The sequence below is a fragment of the Emiliania huxleyi genome, assembly GCF_000372725.1.
Source record: "Emiliania huxleyi CCMP1516 chromosome Unknown EMIHUscaffold_1169, whole genome shotgun sequence".
Classification (NCBI taxonomy): domain Eukaryota; phylum Haptophyta; order Isochrysidales; family Noelaerhabdaceae; genus Emiliania; species Emiliania huxleyi.
The window spans coordinates 1-1,355 of NW_005201422.1; positions in this window are offsets into that span (position 1 = coordinate 1).

The following is a 1,355-nucleotide window of genomic DNA, read 5'->3' on the forward strand; positions in this document are numbered from 1 at the left end:
TGATTTTGTGGATGTTGTGCCACCATGTGTTTTGTCTGGTTGACTGTTCTGTCTGGTGTCTCTCTCCGCTCTCTGTGCACACTGGTCTGCACTGGCCAGTCGTGACTCGTGTCTGTGACTCGATGTGACGCGCTACGTACGTACATATTGCGTGAGAAAGAAGAACTCGCTTGAAGAGCGGAAGGAGCAGTGGATGGAGAAGCGCCGAGCTCCCCACCCGACCCCAAACCCGAAGCCGAACCCGCGGGTGACTTCCCCACGACGGGCACTCCCAGCCCGGGACCGCCCTGCCCGCCATGCGTCGCTCGCTCCTCGCGCTCCTATGCGCTGCTGCTGGCCAAGCGGGCGCCGCCAGCTGCGCGAGCTACTGCCACTGGGAGCAGGCCAACTGCGTGAAGGACCCGCACGCCTGCGGCGGATGCGACATGTGCAAGCAGGCTGAAGCGCAGCCGCTCGAGGTCATCACGGCAAAAGCAAATGCTGGGAGTGGGCAATGCGCGAGGTGGTGCAACGCACACCACTGGTCCTCTCACTGTGACCGGGATCAATGCCGCAATTGCCCCTTTTGCCCGGCCGACCGCGACGTGTCACGGACCTGTGGCGCGTGGTGCCGCGAGGGGAACGGCATCTATGCGGGCACGTGCACCGACGAGCGGTGCTCGGGCTGCTCAACGTGCAAGGCAGCGACGCAATGCACTCCGGTCGACCAGCACGATCTCAAGGTGGAGAGCTGTGAACGGTGGTGCAACGCAAAAACCGCTCAGGATCATTGCGACCGCTGCTCCTGCAAGCAGTGCTCGTTCTGCCCCCATCCACCTCCGCCTCCAGAGAGCCTGCCTCCGCCTCCAGAGCGGCTCCCGCCGCCGCCGCCATCGCCGCCGCCGCCGCCGCCGCCCGTGATCGAGGAGAAGTGGTACTGCTACACCCTTCGGTGCAGCGGCGGTAGATGCGGGGCTCGCACCGCGGCTCCAACACGCTCTCTGGGGCGCGCTCCCGCATGCACGCACGCATGCTCAAACCCGCGCCTGCAACCGTCTCAGGTATCCGGACATCTTGCAGGGCTACTGCAACGGGAAGCTGGACAAGTGCCAGTGGGACGCCATCAAGCAGCACTGGGAGGCTGCCGGCAAGGGGGAGGGCCGCACGCTCAAGTGCAATGCACAGGACGTCACGTGCTACGTCCTGCGCTACCGCGACCTCTTCCAAGGCTACTGCGGGAACGATCTGCAGAACTGCGCGTGGAGGAAGATCCTGGAGCACTGGGCCTTCCACGGCTTCCCGAGTAATCTCATCCTCGGCTGCCAAGGCGTGGACACCCAGTGCTACGTCAACCGCTACCCCGACCTCCTCAAAGG